The following is a 26,679-nucleotide window of genomic DNA, read 5'->3' on the forward strand; positions in this document are numbered from 1 at the left end:
ACCTGGAGAGGGGGGATAGCTCCCACTGTTAGGCCAAGCTTCTGCCAAATTAGCAGTTCAAAAACATGCATATGTGAATAGATCAATAGTTACCACTTGTGCTGGAATGTAATGGTGCTACATGCAGTCAAGCTGGCCATATGACCTTGGAGGTGTCAACGGATAACGCCGACTCTTTGACTTAGAAACAGAGATGAGCACCACCCCTAGAGTCGGACATGACTAGACTTAATGTCAGGGGAAACCTTTACCTTAGGACTTGGATGAGTGACCATCAAGGAATATCAGGTGCTGTAGGTGATATTTCATAGAAAGAAACTGGAAAAACCACCTCTGAGTATTCTTTGCCTAAGAAAACCCTTTGAAATTCATGGGGTCAACAGGCAACTTGAAGACACATATACACACAATGGTCTTTTGTTACTGAAAAATGCAGTCTCAAAATATCTTCAGAAGTTATTTATTTTGGCTTTATGTAAGTCATGACTGTGTCATCTTTCTTCCATAGCCCTGACAGCAGCTCTAAATTATGGCTGAGAGACTTCTAGGCACAATACAAAAGAGACCAAAGATGAAAACAACTGAGAGACGAAATACGCTGAAGGAATCACTTCTGGGAGAATAAGAAACCAAAGCATCGCTGTTCTCTGGAAAGTTGCTGGAGGGATTCTTGATATCTCATCTTTCCCTCATGGCACCAGCTGGAACAGTCACAGATAGCTACAGCTCCAGAGGAAGAAAGCCACAGGCAGCTGGTCTCAACCAAGCTGACAGACAAGACTTCCATATTCAACTTTTCCCTCTGATGTAGTCAGAATAAGAGCTGATTGTGAAATGGATTCAGCAGCTGAAGGAGGGATGGTAGTTCAGGACAATCACAGTCCCTGACGTTTCTGGACCAAAGGTAAAGGTTATCCCCTGACATTAAGTCCGGTCATATCCAACTCTGGGGAGTGGTGCTCATCTCCATAGAGCCAGCATTGTCCACAGACACCTCCAAGGTCATGTGGCCGGCATGCCTGCGTGGAGCGCCGTTACCTTTCACCAAAGTGGTACCTATTGATCTACCCACATTGGCATGTTTTCAAACTGCTAGGTTGGCAGAAGTTGGGGCTGACAGCGGAAGCTCATGCCACTCCCTGGATTCAAACCTGTGACCTTTCAGTCAACAAGTTCAGTAGCTCAGTAGTTTAACCCACTGTGCCACCGGGGGCTCCTCTGGACCAAAATCTGAGCTATTATTAAGCATCATGCATTAAGTACACAACACAGTTGCTCACAGATTGTCATTCAAACCCAAATTTGGGGATTTGTAGTTCGTGGTGAATTTAGGTAGTTATTCCTTCTCACTTAGGTGTCACTCCCTGCAGAACCTAGCCAGCAATTTAATCTCACACAAAGCTCTCTTTGGATTTAGTTTATTGCCAAGGTTTCTACAGTCAAGAGGAAGTTACTAATGGCTTTATGCTCAAAAGTCCCTGATTCTACTACTCACTACCCTGCCCTCTTCTTGCCCTTTCCAGTCTTCCTCTCCCCCCAGTCCCTTATCACAGTTTCCCCAATAGAAAAAGTTAGTCCTTCCAGATGCCAGCACTGTCTTCCATCAGTGCCTCCTACTAGCCTCAAGATGTCATGAAGAAAATTTATGGTGAACTTCTTAAGCAGCAGAAATCGGCTACTGGCATTAGGGAAATTGGGTAAGAAACACTTACTTCTCATCAGTTAATGGAAAGGATTTGCTAAAATGCGCTGCCAGAAGGCCCCTCTGGTAAGGTTTCTTTGGGGGAGAATGGGGGCTGGAAGAGGGCTGAGTGCAAACCCAGGTCGACCTTTTATTGACTTGGTATGGCATCTTGCCATCTCTCAATGGAAAGCTCGGGGTTTGGGTTGAAGGTGGGGACTGAAACCCAGGAGGAAGCAGATTATTTCAACTCACTTCCTCCCAGGTTTTAGTGAAGTGTAGAAGACTCCTAAGTTCTCCAGTTCAACTTTGAGCCAGAAGTCACTGAAGGACCTAGAGAAAACATATGAGTGAAATCGGTGAATAAACAAATCCACAAAGAAAAAATCCAGTTCCGGTCCAGCTTACCTATCCGAACGTATCTCTCCTTATGGACCATCTAGGACCTTAAGATCTTCTGGGGAGGGCCTGCTCTCGATCCCGCCTTCCTCACAGATGCACTTGGCGGGGATGAGAGACAGGACCTTCTCAGTGGTGGCCCCTTGGCTGTGGAACGCCCTTCCCAGGGATATAAGATCGGCCCCCTCCCTTCTGACATTCCGCAAAAAGGTTAAGACCTGGCTCTTTGAGCAAGCTTTCACTAATGCAGCATAATTAGGCAAAAATGAAAATATAGAACGACTGATGATGCAATTGGACAACGATTTTATTAAGGCGGGATATAAACCACTTAAATTATTAAAATATTGTGTTCAGTGTGAATATCTCCCAAGAGAGAACACCTGATCCCTCACATGTTGCTGAACTACAGAACAGCAATTACTATCCTTCATAACATGTGATCATATTGCCTGAGGTTGATGGGAATTTAAGCCACAACAGTTCTGAGACTGGTAGCCTAGAAAATGGTAAATGCTTTTCACTCTACCTTTGGCTTTTTAGGTATTTAGAGTTCAGCCCCCAGAAATCTAGAATTGCTAAAATGAAAACTCAAGAGTGCTCCTGTCTCTTTAATGGTACTGTAGAAGAGGGAATCCCAGCAGATGTTCCTTCTTACTCAGCTGTAAGGTATGCTGAAATAAGTTGTTGTTTTGTGCCTTCAAATTGTTTCCGACTTGTTTTACAGCTTCATAATCTATTGTACCAAACACTATGCCACATTGCCTCCCTCTTCTAAAGGGACAAGACCACTTTCCATTTTTCATCGCCTAACCTTTCAAAGCTATTCCCAGCATGGCCAACGGGGAAGGGTGGTGAGAGTTGCAGTTGAAAATGTTTTCCCACTGAAGGTATGCAGAGTTTAGAGAACAGTTTTGCCTCTGGAATTTCTCTCTCCTATGAACCATTGAAGCAGAAAAATGACAGTAATATAATGATGGAGGAACTGTGGATGTCAAACATACCACTGAACTGTTCAACCCATCTTTTATGGCAGCCTTTTTATCTTGTGTCTGACCCTATAAAGAGAAGAGTTGCTGTTTACAGCAGGGAATACACCTCAGCAGCTCAGAAGGCGGAAGCGATTAAAGTTCCTTCACAAAAGGCACATAAAGTTGTGTAATGTAGCTACACATCATCCTTTAATGTGCCCTTCCCTGCAAAACTATAAAGCTGCGCAGGGAAGTTGAATGCAGAGGTGTTTGCAAAGTATTTTTTATTAAAGCTGTAGTTAAGGATTAAGAAAGTTTTATAAAACAGTATCCTGCTAGGCCATTAAATGCTAATCAAGGTGGCCAATTGCAACATTTACACCTACCTCAAACAAAAAAGAGTTCCTTCTCCCACCTTGGACGTTCCATAGATATCTAAACCCCATTTTCCTAGTTTCCAACAGACCTCACAACCTCTGTGGATGCCTGTCATAGATGCAGGCGAAATGGCAGGAGAGAATGCTTCTGGAACATTGCCATACAGCCCCAAAAACTCAACTCACAACAACCCAGTGATTCCAGCCATGAAAGCCTTCAACAATACATACCCTGCAATGTTTCACAAGTGGTATGACTGGCCAAGCAACACCAGTGTATAGTCAAAATGATCAAAGTTATAACAATCTCTTTGTATCATCTGATTTAAAACCAATTTGTAGCAGTTATTTCTATTAGCAGCACGTATTTTCTCAAGAAAACAGGACTTGTCAACTCAAAAATGAAACCATCTCCAAATCTTTCCGGTTACCATGGTCATAACATTCCCTGTCTGTTTAACCTGTATGCTGAAAATATCATAGGTAAAAGAGCATTAGACTTGGAGGAAGGAGTCATGAAAATTCAAGAAGGCAACATTAATAGTTTAAGGTGTGTAGACAGAGGCGGCTCAACCCATTACGCAAAGTAAGCATTTACAGTATAGTTGATTTTGCCCAGGGGTGCTCTTGGGGGAAAATAGACTTTGACATATGCGAGTTGTAGTTACTGGGATGTATAGTTCACCTACAATCAAAGAGCATTCTGAACTCCACCAATGATGGAATTGAACCAAATATGACACACAGAACTCCCACGAAGAAACAGAAAATATATATATATCAGTGATTGGTTGGGGGGGGGGGCAAAACACTGTTTGCTTATTGTTGAAAATTACCTAGGGCCACCTCTGTATGTAGATGACATACTACTAGCAGAAAATAGCAAAGGTGTAGAGTAAAGCTCTTATACTTTGGACTCAATCAAGGAAACTACAACCCTGACTGAATCTGCAAGAACTGAGCAGGGCAGTTGAGGATAGAGCAGAGTTTCTCAACCTGGGGATCAGGACTTCAGGAGGGGTCATGAGGGGGTTTCAGAGGGGTCACCAAAGGCCATCAGAAAACACATATTTCTGGTGGTCTTAGGAACCCCTTTGGTAGAGAATGCTGAAGATCTCTCCATCTGTCCTTCCTTTTCTTTTTGGAAACAGATGGCAAATTCTCTCACCAAAAGTCTTCTTCCACTGTGATTGGCCAGCCTCTCAGCCAAGGGGAAGAATGTTTCTGAGACTCCCAACGGGGAGGGGAAAGCAGGCGTGCTCGAAGCATGGCAGCATAATGTGCATGTGTGAGGGAGGGAGAGTATGTGAGGCTGGAGGGAGGCTTGCACCATTGAGTCTCTTCAAGGCATGGGGGTTCTATGTAGGAAGTTTGGCCCAATTCTGTCATTGGTGGGGTTCTTGATTGTAGGTGAACTATGAATCCCAGCAACTACAACTCTCAAATGCCAAGGTCTATTTTATTATTATTATTATTTTATTTATTTATTATTTGCATTTGTTAACCGCCACTCTCAGCCCGAAGGCGACTCGTTTTTTCCCCAAACTCCACCAGTGTTCAAATTTGGGGTATGGGGTATTTGTGCCAAATTTGGTACAGTGAATGGAAATACATCCTGCATATCAGATATTTACATTACAATTCAAAACAGTAGCAATATTACAGCTATGACGTAGCAACAAAAATAATTATATGGTTGGGGGTCACCACAACATGAGGAACTGTATTAAAGGGTCGCAGCATTAGAAAGGTTGAGAAACACTGGGATAGAGTGACTTGGAAGTGTCTCATTCTTGGGGTTACTATAAATCAAAGTTGACTTGGTTGTAGCTGACAACAAATATTTAGCTGCTGAAAGGATTACATATATCCAGAGGGAACTGGAGCATTGGTGGTGCCAGATAATGTCATAGTTCCTGCTGATCAAAGAGTCCCTGGATTTCAGCTCAGCAAGCCCTGGATGCACTACATTGGTGCATGAAAGACAGCTGGATGGAAAGTTGGCATTTGCTTATTCTGACTCAGGTAAAATGAGTATACAAATCTTCTTTCTTCCTGAGCCAGGAAACCCTGTCAGTAGTGCTTTCTCTGCTTCTCTCTTGCTCACTTTCTTTGCTTATAGGAAATCCAGTGGTGTCTGCTAATTAAGTCTCCAAAGGAAACCTTTGCTTTGGCAAGTTCCCTATTTTAAATTCACACTCCTGTGCTGACATCTTTGCAACGGCGCTTCCAACTCCCCAAATGCCGCTTTTCTTTTTCCACTTCCTTGCCTCTCCCCACTTTCTCCTGTCCCTGCTTGCTACTAGAGCACTGAACAAACATTGCCAGGTGTTAATGTAATGCAATATAGCAGAACATACTCCTTTTTGCACGGGGAATTAATAGGACTGGTAGCTGACATTAAAATGCTTCTTTCCAAAGCAGATTGATCCATGTCAAGGCAGCACTGGTTGCCATATGTTGATTAAAGCTCTCTGGCAAGCTGAGTACCTGTTGACCCAAAGCTTGGGAAAGTCATATTTTGTACTACATCTCCCATAATCCCCTTGCTAGGATATTTTGGGAGTTACCATACTAAAAGAAGTGTAGTGGTCAGCAACTGGATTAGTAGCCCCCAGTGGCTCAATGAGTTAAACCCTTGTGCGGGCAGGGCTGAGGTCGGAGGTTTGAATCCAGGGAGAGCATGAATGAGCTCCCTCTGTCAGCTCCAGCTCCCAATGCAGGGACATGAGAAAAGCCTCCCACAAGGATCGTAAAACATCTGGGCATCCCCTGGGCAATGTCCTTGCAGACAGCCAATTCTCTCGCACCAGAAGCAACTTGCAGTCTCTCAAGTCGCTCCTGACACACACACACCCACCCACCCACACAGAAAACAACAACAACTGGATTTATCATACCAAGATCAATTGTGACTGTATTTGACAACTTGGCTTGTGTAATGTGATGATGTATTTTATTGTATTTTATATTTTAATGTATAATGATGATGCATTGTGCTGTTTTTTATATTACTGTATATGAACATATGTTGTGAACCGCCCTGAGTCCCTCCTCGGAGGTGAGAAAACCGGTATATAAAACTTCTAAATAAATAAATCAACAGCAGACCTGAACGCAGGTTGATATAGAAGGTGGTGAAGCCATTTCTTGAACAACAACTCTCAAGATCCCCTATAGGCATTTTCTGGGAGATGTAGTCCAGAAAGAAATGTGGTGGTGGACAATTTTGGTTGCCAAAGCACATGATGTATGCAAAAAGTGATACATTATGGGCTTTGAAATCTTGGGATGGGTCATTATCATCTTTCCAATGGTCTCCAACCAGATCGTCTTCTCGGCTAAATACAAAGTGCTGGTAATTACCTATAAAGCCTTAAACGGTTTGTGGCCAGTCTATTTGAAAGACCACATCTCTGTATACAAACCAACATGAGCGCTGCAGTCAGCAGAGGGGGCCTTCCTGTCGATCCCACCCCCGTCTCAAAGTGCATTTGGTGGGAATGAGAGAGAGGGCCCTCTCCAAGACTGCTCCCCACCTCTGGAACTCCCTTTCTAAAGTATTAAAAATGGCCTCCTCTCTCCTCTCCTCTCCTTTAAAAAGCTATTAAACTACATCTATGCAATTTAGCTTACGGAGAAGAGGAGGATTAAATACATTACTCTTGCCTAGCTGGTAATATCTGCCCTGCTAATCTGCAGTTTACCATGCTCCCTCCAAATTTAGCCTAATTTTAGAGACCTTTCATGAGATTTTAAGGATTTAATATGTTTGTAATTATGTGTATTGTGTTGCATCTGGTTTATTTACATTGTATTATAATTTATTGTGTTGTTTTGATTAGTTTATATATTGTTGCTGGCATTGAATGTTTGCCACTATGTTTTTTGTTGTAAACCACCCTGATTCCCTTCAGAGAGATAGAGCGGGCTATAAATAAAATTTCATTCATTCATTCATTCATTCATTCATTCATTCATTGTTGTTGTTCATTCGTTCACTTCTCTCCGACTCTTTGTGACCTCATGGACCAGTCCACACCAGAGCTCCCTGTCGGCCGTCACCACCCCCAGCTCCTTCAAGGTCAGTCCAGTCCATTCAAGGATGCCATCCATCCATCTTGCCCTTGGTCGGCCCCTCTTCCTTTTGCCTTCCACTTTCCCCAGCATAATTGTCTTCTCTAGGCTTTGCTGTCTCCTCATGATGTGGCCAAAGTACTTCAACTTTGTCTCTAGTATCTTTCCCTCCAGTGAGCAGTCGGGCTTTATTTCCTGGAGGATGGACTGGTTGGATCTTCTCGCAGTCCAAGGCACTCTCAGAACTTTCCTCCAGCACCACAGTTCAAAAGCATCGATCTTCCTTCGCTCAGCCTTCCCTAAGGTCCAGCTCTCACATCCGTAGGTTACTACGGGGAATATCATGGCTTTGACTAGACGGATCTTTGTTGCCAGTGTGATGTCTCTACTCTTCACTATTTTATCGAGACTGGACATTGCTCTCCTCCCAAGAAGTAAGCGTCTTCTGATTTCCTGGCCACAGTCTGCATCTGCAGCAATCTTTGCGCCTAGAAATACAAAGTCTGTCATGGCCTCCACATTTTCTTCCTCTATTTTCCAGTTGTCAATCATTCTTGTTGCCATAATCTTGTTTTTTTTTTTTTTACATTTAGCTGCAACCCAGCTTTTGCGATTTCTTCTTTCACCTTGATTAGAAGGCTCCTCAGCTCCTCCTCGCTTTCGGCCATCAGAGTGGTGTCATCTGCATATCTGAGGTTGTTAATGTTTCTTCCAGCAATTTTCACCCCAGCTTTGCATTCATCCAGCCCCGCACATCGCATGATGTGTTCTGCATGCAAGTTAAAAAGGTTGGGTGAGAGGATGCAGCCTTGCCGTACGCCTTTCCCAATCTTGAACCAGTCTGTTGTTCCGTGGTCAGATCTGACTGTTGCTACTTGGTCCTTGTACAGATTCCTCAGGAGAGAGACAAGGTGGCTTGGTATGCCCATCCCACCAAGAACTTGCCACAATTTATTATGATCCACACAGTCAAAGGCTTTAGAATAGTCAATGAAGCAGAAATAGATGTTTTTCTGAAACTCCCAGCCTTTCTCCATTATCCAGCGGATATTGGCAATCTGGTCATTCATTCATTAGAGGAACTTAATTTCTAGATGTTGTTGAGTCACAGCACCCCCCCCCCCCAAGGATTTTTGACCATAAAGAGACTCCAAGCAAGATATATGATTTTTTTATTTTAAAAAACATTTTACGTGGGTCCAAAGTTGCAAAATGCTGAAGCCGCTGGAGGTTCCAGGACTGACCTAGCAGAAGCTGGACCCTAAATACTCTATCAAATCTACCCCTCCAAAATGTATCTAGAAGGCAGGTACCTCTCTGTGCCCTCAGTTTGCACAATCACTTGGCGGGAAAAGATCATGGCTAGAGTCCCTACAGCTATTTCCCAAGTCTTATAACTATCAAAAACTTTGTGTATTTGGATGCAGACAGATGATCCCCTTTATCACCAAGATGAGTTCAGGATGTTTGTCCATTTAACTTGAGGCTGAGTGTATGCTTTTCCAGTAAAGGAAGATGCTCAGCAAATATGAATTCATCAACTTTCTGAATTGGCAGCCAAGACTCCAAATGTCTGAAAATACCACCATTGTCTTTTGGATCTTGTACCCTTTGTCTCACATGGAACTGGACACTTCAGTTAATCAGAGACTCATCAGCATATCTATGTCACCATTTCTTCCAGATTTACACCCTCTAGAATGCGTCTCTGCAATGAATTGGTCCTTTACACTGACCAACTACCAGGTGTCTTTCTTCCTGGAATACTGTGTCCAATTCTGGGCACCACAAATGAAGAGAGATATTGACAAGATGGAGGGCGACTAAAATGATCAAGGGTCTGGAGAACAAGCCCTATGAGGAGTGGCTTAAAGAGCTGGACATGTTTAGCCTGCAGAAGAGAAGACTGAGAGGAGAAATAATGGCCATGTATAAATATGTGAGGGGAAGTCATAAGGAGGAGGGAGCAAGCTTGTTTTCTGCTTTCCTGGAGATTAGGACGCAGAACAATGGCTTCAAACTACAGGAGAGGAGATTCCACCTGAACATTAGGAAAAACCTACTGACTGTGAGAGCTGTTCAGCAGTGGAACTCTCTGCCCCAGAGAGTGGTGGAGGCTCCTTCTTTGGAGGCTTTTAAACAGAGGCTGGGTGGCCATCTGTATGGGGTGATTTGAATGTGATTTTCCTGCTTCTTGGCAGGGGGTTGGACTGGATGTGCCATGAGGTCTCTGCCAATTCTATGATTCTATGATTCTTTTATTCCCACCATTGGAATCTCCTCCTGCAGGATATGATATCAATCCCAGTGTGGATCCTAGCCTCCCTCTCTTTTCAACCAATCAGAGGAGGTTGCAGGAAGTTTGAATAGCTGTCAGAACTGTACAAAATATCATTTTTTCTGTAAATTTGTGCATGTACCTTTTGAACTGTTTTGCTTGTACTTACACTATTTGGCCATAAACCTCTGTAGCTTTGCCTTCAGCCCGGAGCACTAGGCTGATCTGGTCTAGCAGAAGCTTGCCCAACTCTGTGATTCTATGAAGGTATGAGTATACAGTTTTTCTGAGATCTGGTTAAAATAGTTTTGAAGTTCCCAGTCTCTTAATGTCTCCAGTCTCATTGTGAAGTTAGCAAAAACATCCTCATTATAAAAGTAACATTTGAACCAACTTTCTGAACAATGAGAAATGGAGACAATTTTCAAGAACACGGCGGTCTGCTCTGCAAGGGGGAAAATTGCAAATTGGTATTCAAAAGCAATCCATTCAGATGGGGATCTTTTTAAAAAGTTTACTAGAGATCCGGGAAATACAGCATCTCATTAAAATACCAAGGCTGTGTATTGCTATATTATATCAACGCTTTATGTTACATTGCTGAGAACAGAATCCATAAACTACTCACGACGTAATAGGAAATATGCCAAAAATCAAAGACAAAGAGCTAATATAAAATCCAGGGAAGAAGACCTATACCTGCTTTAATGAAGAAGGTTTCAGATTGGATTTGAACTTCAAGGTTTTGTAGGAATCCCCAAAAGGTATAATCATCATTGTACTCACGGCATGCAATTTGTGAAGAAGGGATGCTAATTTGTTTGGATTAGTATTTCACTCTTTTCTTTCTATGACCTTCTTCTTCCAGGAATCACTCATCCACATACCATGAAAGCTGAGATTTTGCCAACTTCCATTCATATAGCTTTGATTCATTAATAAAAAAAAATACCAAGGGCCTAAACTCGTTATTTTCAACTACAGCAGATGCTTTGAATTAGTTTCCAAATAGTAATTCAACAGTGATGGAAGTACTGATGAATTAATGGGTTTACGTTATGCGGAGGGTCTAGCCATTGGACTTCTGCCATTGAAACCCTTGTTTGAGTATTTTTCAGGAGGGGAAGAAAGTCAATGTGATGGAAAGCATTTAATGGGGTAGTTTTAAGTTTTTAGTGGTATTTGGTCCATTGTTTTTTACCTTCCTAGGATTCTCCTTTTCATGGTTTCTTGACTCTTAATGAACTCATTTTTCATCACTTGTTTGAATATTTTTAAGTATCTGGAGGTTATATCTGAGACAGTAGAATCATAGAATCATAGAATCAAAGAGTTGGAAGAGACCTCATGGGCCATCCAGTCCAACCCCCTACCAAGAAGCAGGAATATTGTATTCAAATCACCCCTGACAGGTGGCCATCTAGCCTCTGTTTAAAAGCCTCCAAAGAAGGAGCTTCCACCACATTCCGGGGCAGAGAGTTCCACTGCTGAATGGCTCTCACAGTCAGGAAGTTCTTCATAATATTCAGGTGGAATCTTCTTTCTTGTAAATTGCAATATAATATGACTAAGAATTCAAAATCCTGACTGCCCACCAAACCCAGTAATCTGCAAATCCAAGATTCTATAAAATGTTTTCATGGCAGTAACAGTGGAATAATAGCACTATAACAGTGTGATAGGTTGGTCAGTCTTTCTTCAGCCTCATATCTTCAGCCACGGTGGTCCATGCTCTTGTTACATCAAGGATAGATTACCGCAATGTGCTCTACACAGGGTTGCTTTTGAAGACTGTTCAGAAGCTCTAAGTTGTCCAACAGGTGGCACCCAGATTCCTCACTAGGACAGCGTACAGAGAGCATACAACCTCCCTGTTATGTCAGCTTCACGGGCTGCCAGTCTGCTGCCAAGCACAATTCAAAGTGCTGTCTTTAGCCTATAAAGCCCTAAATGGCTCCGCTCCAGTTTACCTATCCAAACAAATCTCCTTCTATAATCCACCTCGGATATTAAGATCATCTGGGGAACCCTGCTCTCAGTCCCACTTCCTTCACAGGTGCAGTTGGTAACCTTCAGCTATGGAACCCCCCTCCCTAGTGAAATTAGAGCAGCCTCCTTCCTCCTGACCTTAAGGAAGAAAGGAAAAACATGGTTATATGGCCAAGCTTTGGGTTAGCAAGTTTTAGTGCAGTAAGAGAATAATGAATAGTAAAAAGAGAGAGAGAGAGAGAGAGAATAATGAATAGTGAACTGCCAAATGGAATGGCTTCGGATTATTATTTGGAAGGTGTGATTTTCATAATTGATTTCAAATTGTGACATTTTAATGGTTGGTCTTAATGTAAATATTTAAAATTAGAGATACAGAATAGTTCTGATCTCAAGCATTTTAGGTAAAGGATACTCAACTTTGTACAGCAATGTCAGGGAAGTCCACAATTACCTTCATCAGAATCTGAATCCTCATAATGGCCTCAAGTTATGATAAATTGTGTGCCATTTTTCTGTGAACATTTCCTCTAGTGCTGAGTATAGATTCTTCCCAACCCTAATCAGTGTTTGCAAGTAGTGTTTGCAGTGTTTGCAAGGAGGCTTGCAAGTATGTGAACAAAAACACTTGCATGTTCACTATCCCTTCTCAATAAATCAGTTGTGGGGATACTACAAAAATAGCTGCCTGACCCACAGTGTTATTGGGTATCATCTACATGTAAAATTAATGAAGTTCAACACCACTTTAACCTCCAAGGCTCAATACTATGTAATCCTGGGATTTGTAGTTTGGTGGTGTATCAAACCAAACCCCAATGAATTCTAAGGACCCATTGTTTGAACCTATCCTAAAACATCATTCTTCCATTATTTCCCTTTGTGAATTTGATTGGAATATTTTCATCAGCAATTCAATTCAGCATATATCAGAAGAAAATCTAAAACACCAGAGGGGAGGAGTTGGGAAAAAAAAAAAAGAATCATAACTGCACAGTATGTCTCCTCTTCTCTTTCCCTGTCCCTAATGAATACTTTCTTTCAGTGCACACGACAAAGAAAGAAAGAGTAGAGACCAGAAGGCGTTCTTGCAAATGACTCAGCACTAGCATGCATGCAGCTGTCCATGGCTTGCTCCATCTCCAGCTGGTTTCTCCAGAAGCCAGATTATCTGAACGGTTGCTGTAAAGAATATTTTCATTCAACATTTAATGTAACTCAGTGGGAAACAGTCTCAGCGGAAGCTTGCTTCTATATTTGGGTTATTTGGGGGAATGCATGCCTGGGTGATGTTTGACATTTGTGCTGTTTCCACAACTTCCCAATAAATCATGGCAGTGTAATACTAGTGGGGTCATCAAGAAGGCTGAGTACCACTGGTTAAGTTTGTCCATATGTCTTTTGCCTGATCTGTAGACATTGGAAACATGATTTCCATTTAATGGGACTCAACACATCCTATGCATAAAATAGTGGTGATGTGAACTTGGATGCCCTGAAGTATCTACAAGCACTATCCACAATCCACGACACACTATCCGCAAGCACATTGCTAATTTTTAATAATTTGGAATTTGATCACCAGATTTTATTGGCATCTACAAGGGGGGCGCCAGAACCAAACCTGCATGAATTTGGAGGGCTCGGTATAGTTAGTACTGAAGCACTATGAAACTATGTGTCCCTGCAGGAAGCAGTGATGAAGGAGATTAACTGGGTTGTTGTAGGTTTTTCGGGCTGTTTGGACATGTTCTAGAAGCATTCTCTCCTGACCTTTCAACTGCATCTATGGCAGGCATCCTCAGAGGTTGTGAGGTCTGTTGGAAACTAGAAAAAATGTGTTTATATATTTGTGGAAAGTCCAGGGTGGGAGAAAGAACTCTTGTCTGTTGGAGGTAGATGTGAGTGTTTCAATTGGCCACCTTGGTTAGCATTTCATGGCCTGACAGTTTTTTATGTGTGGCTTGCTCCTGCCTGGGGGAATCCTTTGTTGAGAGGTGATTAGCTGTTCCTGATTGTTTTTTGTCTGGAGTTCCCCTGTGTTTGAGTTTTTGTTCTTTATTTACTGTTCTAATTTTAGAGTTTTAGAGGTGGGATAAGACTCAGGGCACATCTACATTATAGAGTTTGACACCACTTTAAATGCCCTGGTGTAATGCTATGGGATCCTGGGAGTTATAGTTTTTTAACTGCCAGTGTCTCACCAAACTACAAATCAATATTGACTTTTGAAAGACTGTGACAATTGACAGTTAAACATTGTGAATAAAGCCTTGAATGTTTTCTGTTTTCCCATTATTATTATTATTATTATTATTATTATTATTTTAAAAATGGAATTGCACACTTGCAAGGAGTCTCCTTCTCTGGAGGTTTTTAAACAGAATAGCCATCTCTCAGAACTGCTTTGATAAGGCTGGATTGGATGACCCTTGGGGATCTCTTCCAACTATGATTCCTTAAATTAATTGCTCCCATTGATATGTGATTTGAGCAAAACCAAGTGTAAATGAATGCTTATGCCTCTTCTGTGCTTGATTTGTCTCAAAAACCTTCAAAAGAAAAGCATTGTGGATCCTTCATTGTTCAATTGGTAAGCCATTGAGAGTTGGGTTGTTGTAGGTTTTTTCGGGCTGTATGGCCATGGTCTAGAGGCATTCTCTCCTGACGTTTCGCCTGCATCTATGGCAAGCATCCTCACAGGATGGCAAGCATCCTCAGAGGATCCTCACTACCTCTGAGGATGTTTGCCATAGATGCAGGCGAAACGTCAGGAGAGAATGCCTCTAGACCATGGCCATACAGCCTGAAAAAACCTACAACAACCCAGTGATTCCGGCCATGAAAGCCTTCGACAATCCATTGAGAGTTGTTTACAGCCAAATCCACCCCACTGTTCATTCATTAGATTCCATGGAATTTACCTTGAACATGTTTTCAGAAAAAACAGAAATGAGGCAAAACCATAACAGTAATTTCTAAGGTGCTTCCCTTTTATCATGCAATGGTCTTGAGGGTTAATATATGCTCATCTTCAATTTATAATTGTCCAATGTTTTTACCAACACGTATTGCTCAGTTTTTCTTTAGACTTTTTTATAGATAGGAAAGAAAAAATGAAATTGCACAATGATTAGGACCCCACTGGTGTCCTAAGGTGCATCTAAATGATAAAAGTAATGCAGTTTGCTTTGGAAAGGCAGAAACTTTAAGAGATCATAACCTTTTGGGAAACCAGAAATCTCCTTAGCCTTTTGGAAATGTGCAAAGCGATGGATTATAAGTTGTTGCTTACAAACCGTCTTAATCTTGTCTGCTGTGAAGCTTAGGCTGGCCAAAAGCTTCTGTTGTCCTTTGGACTGCTGGTATAATAATACTACTAAATGCAGCAGGTGCTAAGAACGCCTGTTTGGATTGCTTGGGCCTAGGATTCCAGACCATATCATAGCCCAGTGGTTCTCAACCTAGGGTCCCCAGATGTTTATAGCCTACAATTCCCAGAAATCCTAACAGCTGGTAAACTGGCTGGGATTTCTGGGAGTTGTAGGCCAAAAACATCTGGGGACCCCAGGTTGAGAACCACTGTCCTAGCCTCTAGTGACTATAGAAAAGGGAGGAGTCCAGCAAGAGAGGACTATACAGGGAAATGGAATGGACCAACTAAGACTGGCCTGTGGGGGAATTTTAAGCTCCACCCAAAAACTAATACAAAGGAAGGTCTCTACACTATTGGGAAGGCCTATAAACAGGGGAAACTGAAGCAGAGGAGAGGAAACGGCAGTGCTAAGACTTCCCATAACCCAATGATGTTATTCATTACAAGCCCAGTAATAAATAACAACAGTTAATTACTTTGAAAATCTTTGTTGTAAGCCTGCCAGAAATTAAAAGCATGCACATTTGTGTCATTTCTCCTAGTACATAGACATTTAATTGAATCTTGCCTTACATTATTTTTCTGTATTATGAGGATTGTCAGCCAGACTTACACTATCACATTGCAGATTAATGGCATGCAGGTTTGTCATGATTTGCATAAAAGGAAAATTAGCAATCCAGATGTGAAGGGCTAGAAATCATAAATCTGGACATGTTACAGGAGCTAGGATGGTGTAATGGTCAGAGCATGATCATCCTGAAGACCACAGTCCAAATCCTCACTCAGACATAAAACCCACTGGGTCATCTTGGCCAAATCACACACTCTCAGCCTAAAAGGAAAGAGGTAATGCAAACCCTCCTTGAATATATCTTGCAAGAAAACTCTGCCTTAGGGTCACCATATGACCTGAAGGCACACAAGAACAACAAATTAGTAAAGGTAAAGGTTTCCCCCTGATGTTAAGTCCAGTTGTGTCTGATTGGGGGTTGGTGCTCATCTCATTTCTCAGCCGAAGAGCCAGTGTTGTCCGTAGACTCCTCCAAGGTAATGTGGCCAGCATGACGGCATGGAGTGTTGTTAACTTCCCACCAGAGCAGTGCCTGTTGATCTGTTCACATTTGCATGTTTTGAAACTGCTAGGTTGGCAGAACCTGGGGCTAACAGCGGGAGCTCATCCTGCTTCACGGATTTGATCCTATGACCTATTGGTCAGCAAGTTTAGCAGCTCAGCACCTTACAACACCTTACAACACCTTACAACACCTTTTAAATATAAACTATTAAAAAGGTTAAAAACAATTATCAACATTCTTTAAAACATTTCTAATAGGAAAACTTTAATATAAATTTCAGAGAAGTGCATGCCTATTGGTTCTAGAAAGCAAAATCAGACAAACTCAAATGGAAAAGGTTGCATACAGCCATGGCAGTGCTGCCCCCTGGCTTCCGCAAGCATAACTATAGCTTCCACTTCCTCCTTTACACATTTCTCAATTTTGGACGCACATGTGTGTCAAACTGCAAATGCCTCAATTGCCCAAAGGCAAATAGATCAAATATTGTACTGTGAAATAGATTGCTCCCCGAGCAAATAATTACCTCTTGAAAACATGACAGCATTTCTCTCTTTCTTTCTCTTAATACCAGAACTCCTGAGGCCTGTTTTAACTATAGATCTTTCTCTTTGGCTATTTATTTAGTGGTGATGGGCATCCTGATTATGAAAAAATTCTTAACATATTCTTTCTTTTGTCTTTGATATTTCTGCAGGCCTTTTCACACTAGTTTGTTACAGTACAAATTCCATATCCGCAGAACTGATGCAAAGGATTTCTGTTCTGTCGCACGCTGGGCCTGTAATAGCTGTACTTTTCTATAGGACATATACTTTAAGCCCAGCGGGAAGCCAGGGGTGCCTCAAAGAGAGGTTCTCAGAGATTTTTCTGAAGTGATGGTCTTTAGAGTCTTTAATGATACAACAAAGTCTTTATTATGGAACAAACAACAAATCTCCAATGGTTCAAACAACACTTCAAGGCTTTCTTAGTCTAGTCCTCAATGGACTTGTACCTGACTTTGGTTGACTGTACTTTCTCTGTAGGAAAAACCCTTTTTAACATCTCCCAGGCTGCTTCTATCTATGCCTCATCGGTGTGAATCCTACTACCAATTCCAAATGCGTCTGAGTATCGAGTAGACCTACCAGCCGAGGCTTGAAGATATTTCAGCTGGAGTTCCGTGGATCTGTAGTGCTGTCCTCCCTCCGAGAATTCTTTGAGAACTTCAGGGCTGTTTCCCTCTGGTGCTGTGAGGCTAAGAGGCTGTGAGCTCTCAGCCAGAGCTTTTGGGACCTTTCCCCTGGAATTTCTGTTTCTGTATCCCCGGATGTTCCTTTTCCCTGGATGCTCTTAAGAAAGGAAGCATTTCTACGGGACGAGCTGATCTACGTCCTATATCTTAGCTACCTTGTGTGAGACTAACTAAAAAATGGCTCCTTTCCCTCCCAGAGCCTGAACAAGGGGTGGAACCAAAGCTTAATTAAGACGGACAGGAGGCCTGCCCTATAACTGCAAACTTTAACAGAAAGAAATAAAGTTGGAGCTCCTGGTACAGCCGTACCAGCACAATTTCACTTACTTACACTTCTAGGAATTTTCTAGGTCTTCTGTGTAATTTTTGGACTATTGCAATGCACTCTAAATGGGGCTGCCCTTGAAGATGGCCCAGAAACTAGAATTGGTCCAACTTTCGGCAGCCAGACTCCTAACTGGACTAAATTACAGGGAGCGGTCTACTGATATGGATAACAGAGAAAGGTGTCCAAGGCAAAAGGTGTCTGGGAGCCAAGACTGAAAAAGCTGAGTATGTTTGACCTAAAGCTGAAATGGTTTAGAGGTGACATCATAACCATGTTTAAATATTTGAATTGGTGTCATATTGAAGATGAAGCAACCTTGTTCTCTGCTGCTCCAGGGACATGGAAGAATGGATTCAAACCCCAGGAATAGAAATTTCTTATAAATTTTAGGAGAAATTTCCTGAACTAAGAGCTGTTGGACAGTGGAATACACTGACTTGGGAGAATGGTGGATGTGTCTTTTAGCCAAGCTGGGCTTCTGTTTTTCTGTTGTGAGCAGGTTTCTGAGACAGACAGATTGGTGATTTAAATTCTCGGTGCCACTCACAGCTGTGCATGGCTTTTTGACTCAAATAACAATAAATAAGCAGTTTATTTTCTACATATTTAAGAAACTACCACCAATGGTGCCCTTCACATGAGGCAAGCTTCAAATGAGGGATAGAGTTACCTTACAATTTCTAAAGCCACCTTACAATGAAGAGGTAATTATTATATCTTTTTTTAAAGCATGGCTAATTGGTTAAACTGCGGAGCTGCTGAACTTGCTGACCAAAAGGTCACCAGTTCGAATCTGGGGAGCAGGCTGAGCTTCAACTGTTAGCCCCAGCTTCTGCCAACCTAGCAGTTCAAAAACATACAAATTTGAGTAGATAGGAGTAGGTAGGAAGGTAACGGTACTCCATGCAGTCATGCCGGTCACATGACTTTGGAGGTGTCTATGGACAAAACCGACTCTTTGGCTTAGAAATGGAGATGAGCACCAACCCCCAGAGTTGGGCACAACTGGACTTAATGTCCAGGGAAAACCTTTACCTTTATCTAATGCTCCCTCTGGTAGCTTCATTGAAAGGGTGTTAAGGAGAAACGATCCTTGAAAGGGTGGTTTCTCAAGACTGATGCCTTTAATCCAATGATCTGTTCTTTCCCCTTCTTGAACCCACTTTTCTTTACACTCTGCCTTGTTGCTTGACAGAAGCCTCCATTATCATTTTCACTCAAAGATGATACATAGAAGATAATACCATAATGGCAACATGGGGCATCTGCAAATGATCAGATATTGCCAGTGCAGGATAACTGGCCAGCAATGATTTTTTTATAGATAGTTTTTATTTATTCCACAACAGTTGGAGAAAACATCTGGTGCTGGGAATTCATCAGTTATCTCTCATCAGCTGCCTCTTGAACATGATCAGATGCCAATGATATCAGAATTGGAGATAGTATAAAGGATATAGAGATTAATAGAGGTGATAAGTAAAATGGAAAGGGCCATCTTTCTTAACAGAGCTAGATGAATGCAATTCTAGTAGCCATCTCAAGCTGTTTCATGTTTCTGATTCAAGGAAAGGAGTTCTTTCATTCCTTTTTTCCTCCCTTCGTTGATTCAATCATAGTGTTGGAAGTAGTGGTGTGATGTTTCTTTAAATAATGACCATTATTGTTGTTGTTTTTAAAAATGTGAAAACAACCCCCTTCTCCTCTTCTTCCTCCTCCTCCTCCAATTAACCTTGCTTTTAAAAAGATGGTAGTGAGGTACAAATAAAGGATTATTATTATTATTATTATTATTATTATATTTTCTTTCTCTGGCAAGACAGTGTGTGGGCCGATCCAACATGAATGACATGTGTTTTACTTTACAGTACACCACAGGAATCACATGCCCGAATAGTACTTTAAAGCTGTCTAAGACCATGTCTATGTTGTAACAGTATCCAAAAGTCCCAGGCTTAGCAATCTCCCCAGGTATAGCCCATCAGCTTCATGCATCTTATTTTTACAGTTGACACACACTGACAGATTCCTTGCATGCTTCAACACTTCCAACACAGAGTTAGGCATGCTTGCAGTCAGTCACTGGATCACAGCCATGTATTTGAAATTAAAATTAAGAAGCAAGACATTAAGTGTGCACTCTGTTTACCAACATGATAACTGTGTCTTTTAACCCATTTGTATATGAAACTGAAGTATGTGCGTTGTGATGTTTCTTTAAATAATGGCCATTATTATTGTTGTTTTTTAAAAATGTGAAAACAACCTCCTTCTCCTCTTCTTCCTCCTCCTCCTCCAATTAACCTTGCTTTTAAAAGACATGGATCCTTTTTTTGAGAAACAACCCATTTTTCACCATACTCATTTTCCTCTTCATTTTGATTTGGCTCATTAATCAGGCCCTCTTGTTGTACAAATTACCCCATTTAAATAGCTGTATTATGCAACAGCTGCTATACAGGGAATAGTTTGCATGGTAACGGTAGAGCAGTTTATCCTGGTTATGATTTTAAGATTTAGTCATTTATATATTTAAAGAGTTGCCATCATGCAGAATACATTTCCATCTAATGCATGTATTGATTCACCCCCAATAACTCAACAAGAGATATTGGGCAGATTCTACATTGTAATTGCATTATAGAAATCTATGTTCACGTACTTACACAGTAGCAACACTGCACTGTTCTTCTGCTGAACAGCAATCTTGTGTAAATGATCATGTTTCTGTCCATGAGCCTGATTCTTTCTGCAGTGTGGAATACACATTTTGTCACTGCAATCCCACACAGTTGTCACTGGCAAATAATTTAGTACCATCTAAGAGTGTACAACACCTGCATGTCTAGAATCTTGTTGGTTAATCCCAACCAAACTAGACCTATTAAATCCATGGTTGGCTAGTGAATCTACGTTTAGCCAAATACAATCGGTTCAACAGATCTAATCAAGCAGGGACTAACAACAGGAATTTGCGGTTCTTGTTTGCTGTTCTTGTTTGTGTGTGTGTGTGTTTTCAAACTGTTTCTGAGTTATGGTGACTCTAAAGGAAAAGTATCATGCAATTTTATTGGCAAGATTTATTCAGCACCGGGACTGTGGCACAGCTATCTGAGTGTCAGCTGCATTAAGATCACTTTTGACCATAAGGTCATGAGTTCGAAGCCAGCCCAGGTCAGAGTGAGCTTCCGACCAATTGTGTAGCTTGTTGTCAACCTTTGCAACTTGAAAGACAGTTGCATCTTTCAAGTAGGAAAATTAGGTACCACCTATGTGTGGGGAGGGTAATTTGACTAATTTACGAGGCCATTAAAAAGACTCTAGCAAAGCACTCCAAAGCATGCAGGGAATGCGGAAGTACTTCATCAGTGTCACAGATGGATGATGAAAGCGACAGCTCCCCTGGCGACCAGAAAATTTAAATAGCCTCTGACTATTTGTCTATATCTGTTGTGTGTCTTTGCCATTGAATGTTTGCCATATATGTTTACATTGTAATCTGCCCTGAGAAGGGTGGAATATAAATAATGTAAATAAATAAGGGTTTGCCATTGTCATACTCTGAAGCTGAGAGAGTGCAACTTGGCTAAGGTCACCAAGTACATTTTCAAGGTTGAGCAAGGATTCAAACTCTGGCATAATCCAATGCTCAAATCAATAACACCATGCTGCCTTCTAGCAATAGGAATTAAAGGTAAAAATAAAGGTTTCTCCTTGACAGTAAGTCTAGTGGAATCTGACTCTGGGGGGTGATGCGCCTCTCCATTCTGAGCTGAAGAGCTGGTGTTGTCCATAGACGCCTCCTAGGTCATGTGGCCAGCATGACTGCATGAAGTACCGTTACCTTCCCGCCAAAGCGATACCAAGTAATCTACCCACATTTGCATGTTTTCAAACTGCTAGAAGCTAGGGCTAACAATGAGAGCTTACCCATCCCATGGATTCTGTTGCTTTTTTGAAATATTTTTTATCAAAAGCATCATACAGACACAAACAAATGTCCCTTTCTGTTGTTATTTGTGAACTGTTGTGAACTGAAACAAAAGTGTTACAAGGTTACCTACAACTAGGGTAGGGAGAATAACTGGTCCTAATTGGTCCAGCTGCAAGTGCAGGTACATAATTCCCATCATCACCATCATTATCACGCTTCATCTCTAGAACAATGTTATAGGATATCAGTGTGATAAATCTGCATACAAGCAAAAATGAAAGTTCATCTCTACACAGGTGCACTTCAAAAGAATGGGAGAATCCCTCCTTGGATTTTGCCTTTTGAAAACACCAGCTATTTGGTGCAGGAAGATAGGCTGGGAGGCTGGGTGGGGAAATCAATGAACATAAGCATGTGTGGTGTGCAAGCTAATGAGATTATTATTGCAGCGGAAGGAAATGGTGCAGCAAGTAGGAGAGGCAGTTTCAGCCAGCGCAATAAATTGCAGGCAGATGCTTGGCATTTAATTTTTACTATAGGCTGCACTGGATAGTTGGGGAAAGACTATAAATATCCCGTCTTTTATTATGCCTTTTGGAAAAGCAAGAGCCCAAGCAGTCCTAGAAATAAATGGAGAGGCAGCAGCACATTGTTAGAGGGATCATCAACAACCTTAAGTGGAGCAAACTCACAATTTATAAGTTGCAGCACAAGATTGGGCTGAAAGAAAACTCAAGTCCATTCATCATTCAAGTTCCACACATTGCCCTGACTCTCATCTGCTGTTGATCTTGCCATGGGATCAAACCAATTCTCTTTGTGGCTTTTGGGGTCCTATAAATGGAAGCTCCTGAAAAGGATCGTTACCTTGTCATGGTGCTGGAGCTTGAGCACCTCAATGATGCCATGAGCGAAACTGTGATATTGACTATTCCAAAGCCTTTGACTATGTGGATCATAATAAATTGGGGCAAGTTCTTGGTAGTATGAGGATACCAAGTTACCTTGTCTGTCTTCTAAGGAATCTGTATAACGACCAAGTAGCAACTGTAAGAACAGACCACGGAACAACAGACTGGTTCATGACTGGAAAAGATGTACAGCAGGGCTGTATACTCTCACCCTATCTATTCAACCTGTATACAAAACACATCATGAGCCATGCGGAACTTGATGAATCCAAGGCTGGAATTAAAATTGCTGGAAGAAACATTAATAGCCTTAGAAATGCAGATGATACCACTTTGATGGCTGAAAGCTGAGAAGTCTTCCAACCAAGGTGAAAGAAGAAAGTGCAAAGCTGGGTTGCAGTTAAACACACACAAAAACAAGATTATTGCAACCAGACTGATTGATAACTGGCAAATAGAGGGAGAAAACATGGAGGCAGTGACAGACCTTGTATTTCTAGGCACGACGATTACTGCAGACGCAGAGTGCAGCCAGGAAATCGGTAGACATTTCCTTCTTGGGAAGAGTGCAATGACCCATCTCGATAAAATAGTTATTTATTTGTCGTGTCAGAGCAACCAGTCCATTATATTACATTTCTAACAGAACAAAGCAAACAAACAGACAAAGTACAAAGCTTGTGAGTTTGGTAGTTGGTTAAATGTCCTTTGACCAGTATCTGGCCACTTGGAGTGCCTCTGGTGTTGCTGCAAAAAGGTTCTCCATGGTGCATGTGGCAGGGCTCAGGTTGCATTGCAGCAGGTGGTCAGTGGTTTGCTCTTCTCCACACTCGCATGTCGAGGATTCCACTTTGTAGCCCCATTTCTGAAGGTTGGCTCTGCATCTCGTGGTGCCAGAGCGCAGTCTGTTCAGTGCCTTCCAGGTCGCCCAGTCCTCTGTGTGCCCAGGAGGAAGTGAAGAGATAAAATAGTGAAGATAAAATAGTGAAGAGCAGAGACATCACACTGGCAACCAAGATCTGCCTAGTTAAAGCAATGGTATTCCCCATAGTTCCCTATGGATGTGAGAGCTGGACCATAAGAAAGGCTGAGATGCTCTTGAACTGTGGTGTTGGAGGAAAATTCTGAGAGTGCCTTGGACTGCAAGAAGATCAAACCAGTCCATACTCCAGGAAATAATGCCCAACTGGAGGGAAGGATATTAGAGGCACATATTGAGAAGACAGGATATCTTGGAGAAGATAATGATGCTGGGAAAAATGGAAAGAAAAGGGAAGAGGGGCTGACCAAGGGCAAGATGGACGGATGTTATCTTTGACCTTGAAGGAGATGGGGGTGGCCACGGCTGACAGGGAGCGCTAGCATGGACTGGTCCATGAGGTCACAAAGAGGTCAAACCAGTCAGAAGGGACTGAATGGATATACAACAACAATAAATGAAAAAGTTGAAAAATGTTGGACTGTGTGAGACTATGCAGACAAAGGGTCTGCCTAGTGGATATATACCACTAAAGAGAAGATTCATTCAAACTTTGTTTTTAGTTCTTCTCAGAAAAATCATACTTTGCAAAAAGGATATGATATTTCCAAATGGTGTGAATGGCAATTGATCTCCAAAAAGATCACACTTTCAAAAGCTTTGGAGATTCTGGCTTTCCAAAATAATCAGACCAGTTTTGCTTTTACCTTCCTTTTAGGATATGTATGTGTGAGTTGCCCAGATTCATCCTGTGGGTTTCCATGGTTGGGCAGAGATTTGAACCGTGATCTCCCCCTTATTGTAGTTTAAAACTCAGACCACAAGTTTAGAGGAATTATATTGGTTTCCTTTAGCACTGAAGACTCCTTAGAGATCCTGCCCCAAAAATAAAAAAAATCATGAATCCCACAGAAGATTCAAGGAGCCTGTAATGGAATCATGGGATACAAGGCATAGCAAAAACAACCAAGTGAAGCAGCCACATATAAAAGCCTATTCTAATGTATGAAGTGTATATGGGAGATATCCTGAAAAGAAGCAATTCACAGTACAACCCTTTATCGTCCCCTCTTATGCAGAGGAAATTGCTGGATGCAGAATTTCTGCACATCCTCGACATGCCCTCTTGAATTATTTCCATCAGTTGGTTGATCGTCATGGCTTAGAAATGGCTGTCAATTTATTAACAACAGCAAAGGTCACCTTATTTCTTATTACTGGAAGCAGTCTATTTCCCTTCCTTTGTCTGCAGGATTTGATAGAAACTGGGACATGGCTATTATGTCTTGGCAAATGTATTTTATACAGTCTATAGAAGCAGAGATTTGTAAGAATTCGTTTAGAGAGTATCCACCTTTACAATGCTTCAGGACATCAAGTTCTGTGGAGATTATAATAGACCTTGTTGTGTTGTTGTTATTGAGTTCTTCCAAATCATTTTCGTCTCATGGTGACCCTAAAGTGAATTTATCATGGGATTTTGTGAGACTGGGAGAATATGACACACCCATAGCCACCAAGGATCTCATTTCACTAGAGCAGGGGTCCTCAAACTAAGGCTCGGGGGCCAAATACAGCCCTCCAAGGTCATTTACCTGGCCCTCACTCAGGGTCAACCTGTCTGAAATGACACGAAAGCATGCAACAACAACAACAACAATCCTATCTCATCAGCCAAAAGCAGGCCCACACTTCCCATTGAAATACTAATAATTTTATATTTGTTAAAATTGTTCTTCATTTTAATTATTGTATTGTTTTTAAGTGTTTTTTGTACTAAAAATACGATATGTGCAGTGTGCATAGAAATTCATTCATTTTTTTTTTCAAATTATAATCTCCAACAGTTTGAGGATCTGTGACCTGGCCCTCTGTTTAAAAAGTTTGAGGACCCCTGCACTAGAGTATAGATCCACTTTAAATCCGGTTGCTGCCTCCTGCAGAATTCTGGGTTTTGAAGTTTAGGGAGGCGCTTTGAAACAGCTCAGCCAGACAGGACTTGGGCCTCAGTAAACTACAAAACCCAGGATTCTATGTTCCCATAGCATCCAAAGTAGAATTACAGTGCTAAAAGGATTAAATAAACAGGTGAGAACAGGTGGAAAACCACAAGCAGTTTCCTGAATGGCTCATGTGTAGCATGTTCCTGCCATCTAGTGGTGGAATTGTGACATTACAGAAAACTCATACATTTTAAAAATGCTGCTCAAAACAATGCAAGGCAGATTTCTTTCCCCAGGGCTTGGAAAAACAACTGTGGCTCTGAGTTTTTCACAGCCTGGTTGCTTGCCACTGACCCCACTGGCAATCATCTTTGACCACTGGCAATCATTTTTTAAAGTTCTTGGAGAACGGGACAAGTTCCAGCAAACAGGAGGAGGGCAAATGTGGTCCCTGTCTTCAAGAAGGGAAAAAAGGACGACCCAAACAATTACCGTCTGGGTTGTTGTAGGTTTTTTCGGGCTATATGGCCATGGTCTAGAGGCATTCTCTCCTGACGTTTCGCCTGCATCTATGGCAAGCATCCTCGGAGGTAGTGAGGTCTGTTGGAATTAGGGAAAAGGGTTTATATATCTGTGGAATGACCAGGGTGGGACAAAGGACTCTTATCTGCTGGAGCTAGGTGTGAATGTTTCAACTGACCACCTTGATTAGCATATAATGGCCTGACAGTGCCTGGAGCAAACTTTTGTTGAGATTTGATTAGATGTCCTTGTTTGTTTCCTCTCTGTTGTTGTGCTGTTGTCATTTTAGAGTTTTTTAATACTGGTAGCCAGATTTTGTTCATTTTCATGGAGACATGATGGTCATGTATAAATATGTGAGGGGAAGTCATAAGGAGGAGGGAGCAAGCTTGTTTTCTGTTTCCCTGGAGGCTAGGATGCAGAACAATGGTTTCAAACTACAGGAGAGGAGATTCCACCTGAACATTAGGAAGAACTTCCTGACTGTGAGAGCTGTTCAGCAGTGGAACTCTCTGCCCCAGAGTGTGGTGGAGGTTCCTTCTTTGGAGCCTTTGAAGCAGAGGTTGGATTGCTATCTGTCAGGGATGCTTTGAATGTG

This window comes from Anolis sagrei, chromosome 3, assembly GCF_037176765.1.
Source record: "Anolis sagrei isolate rAnoSag1 chromosome 3, rAnoSag1.mat, whole genome shotgun sequence".
NCBI classification, from domain to species: domain Eukaryota; kingdom Metazoa; phylum Chordata; class Lepidosauria; order Squamata; family Dactyloidae; genus Anolis; species Anolis sagrei.